We start from the raw sequence: 3,006 nt of genomic DNA, 5'->3' as shown, positions 1-3,006 counted from the left end.
ACCCTATCTCGCATCAGCAATGAAGCCGTATATCAAACACCAACTGATGAGATTTCGTTTGGGCTTAATTCCGTTGAAGGCATATAAGTTTGGCCAAGAATACAAGAAAGAAGCCTCTTCCCAGTGCCGTTTTTGCAACCAGGGAGAGGAAAGCTTAACCCACATTTTGTGCATCTGCCATTGCCTTCGGGAACAAAGAATATTCTGGCTGAGACCAATTTGGCTTCTTTTAGGCATCAGGACATGTCAAGAAGCGCCCGAGGCATGTATGAGTGGGGACTCGCCACAGTTGGCGACTCGCTTTGTAAAATTCATCACAGAAATTAACTGCCTGACTCTATCATCTGATCAAGCCTGGACTTTAACCCCCCTAAGTGACATTCCCTTGGCTTTTTCTGCTTTCCCTTCCCTTTACCCTACCCATCAATTCTACTGTCTCTTTTAACAGACCTGAATACACTTTTTATTTTAATGGCCATTTTAGTATGTGCATATTGCAATGATTTTAAATAATTGTGCAAAACATTTTTTTTACTTTTTACTTTTACTCTGACATCACCACCATCCTGACCCTGATCCCGTCCACTGACACCGCCGTCACGGTCATTGATCTCAAGAACGCCTTCTTCTCCATACCCATTCACCCAGACAGCCGCTACCTTTTCGGATTTACCCTAAGATCCCGCTCGTATAGATTCTGTCGAGCACCCCAGGGGTACACCGAAAGTCCGAGTATCTATAGCCAGGCACTCAAGAGACAGTTAGACGCAGTTCAGTTACCGGACGGAGTGGTGTTAATACAGAATGTCGATGATATCCTTTTAGCAGCCGACACCACTCCACTTGCAGTCACAGCCACCATCCAGCTCCTACACTTCCTTGCAGAGAATGGTCACAAAGTTTCCCGAAAGAAGTTGCAGTTTTGTAAATCCCAAGTAACATACCTAGGACACCTCTTATCAAAGGAAGGAAGGAAACTCACACCTGACAGAATCCAGACTATCCTAGATACTCCCGTCCCTAAGAGCCAGAAGCAAGTCCGCTCCCTGGTAGACCTCACCTCATTCTGCCGACAATGGTTGCCGAACTTTAGCCACATTGTTAAGCCCTTACTTTCCCTTCTAGCCAAAGATGTTCCCTTTCCCCTCCCTTGGACCCCTGAATGCCAGACCGCGTTCAAAGAATTGCGAGACGCCCTTTGTTCGGCACCCGTTCTAGGAACCCCAAACTACTCCCTTTTCACACACGAAAGAGAGGGATGTGCATTATCTGTCCTGACCCAATCGATTGGCCCCAAACAGCGCCCTTGCGCCTATTTCTCAGCCACTCTTGACTCCGTAGCCAGAGCATTACCAGCTTGCCTACGAGCTGTTGCAGCCGCAGCAGTCTCGATACGACAGAGTGAAGGAATTGTGCTCTCCAACTCCCTTACAGTGTTAGTACCCCATGCTGTTGACACCCTCCTGAACCAAACCAAGACCCAGCACCTCACTAGTGCATGACTGACCGGATACGAGTTGACCCTATTGGCACCACACATTACTCTGAAACGATGCACCACTCTGAACCCAGCTACATTGTTACCACTGCCTGAAAACGACCCTAATGTAACTCCCCTACATGACTGAGTGACCCTCACCGACGAACAGACAAAGAGTAGAGTAGACCTCCGAGACACTGCCTTCCCAGAGCCTGACATAGAACTATGGGTAGATGGCTCATGCATCAAACTCCCCGATGGCACCACCTCAGCCGCATATGCCGTCACCACAGCCCGAACCATTATTGAAACAGCCCGAATTGCCCAGCGATCCGCACAGGCGGCAGAACTGATTGCCCTCACACGAGCGTGTATCTTAGCAGCAGGGACGACAGTAAACATTTACACGGACAGCTAGTATGCCTTCGGGGTAGTTCATCATTTCGGACTTCTTTGGAGGGAAAGAGGATTCCTGACCTCACATGTCACACCGATCTTACATGGAGATCTAGTCTCCGCCCTGACCGAAGCAGTCCTCCTCCCCAAACAGCTAGCAGTAATCAAATGCCAAGCACATAAGAAAGTAACGGACATTATAGGACAGGGAAACGCACTAGCTGACGTTACTGCCCGAGCCACAGCTGAAAACAGAACGACGACACGAATGTGTGTGACCAGGTCACAAGCAGAGAAATGGACAGATGCTAGGACCACTATTAGGGATATCCAACTGACGAGTACACCACACGAACTGACTGAATGGGCTCGGGTGGGACTAAAAGACGATGAAGGCTGCTGGAGGGCAAAGGACAAAGACAAATGGTTGGTGCCCAATGCATATCTGATCATCATATTGACCATGGCACACTTACCGGCACACATAGGTTCCGCTCCCATGACCAAACTGATCACTAGAGTATGGCATAATGACAGGATAGCAGACTCAGCAAAACGCCTAGTTCAACAATGCATGATATGCCTACAACACAAGGGAAAGGGACAGTAGTACCACGGGGAGGGTTTGGAGTCCCCGACCATCCGTCTGAAGTCCTCCAAATGGATTACATTCCGTTAGAAAGGTGCCATGGTCTGAAATACGTCCTAGTCACTGTTCCCAGCAAGGCGCGCGCGCACTTGCCATTCCCTGAGCGCGCATTCCCATTTGTGGAGCGCGCACATCCCGCGAGAGTATTCGCGCCGCCGCTTTTAAAAAGCGCGCGGCGCGAAAAACGAGCATTTCGTGATTGCTGAGGCGGCGGTGAAAGGTATCACTCGGGTGTCGGGGAGCGGAGGTAAGTGCTATGTGCCCCCTTGACTTCTTTTGTTTCTGGCGCTTTTGTACCCCCTCAGACGGCACACACTATTTCCTCGCTGTTGTTTCATAATGCGCGGCTGCGGGGGAGACTGTGTGGAAACGCAGTTAAGTGTCCATGTTAATCGCAGCCCTTTCACGAGCTGCGATTAACATGGATATTTAAACAAAGCACTCAATGTCCCCCGCAGCCTCGCGTTACTAACAAAACAAT

The sequence above is a fragment of the Lissotriton helveticus genome, chromosome 1_1 (assembly GCF_964261635.1).
Source record: "Lissotriton helveticus chromosome 1_1, aLisHel1.1, whole genome shotgun sequence".
NCBI classification, from domain to species: domain Eukaryota; kingdom Metazoa; phylum Chordata; class Amphibia; order Caudata; family Salamandridae; genus Lissotriton; species Lissotriton helveticus.
The sequence above is the reverse complement of the archived record's forward strand: the minus strand, read 5'-3'. Positions refer to the sequence as shown.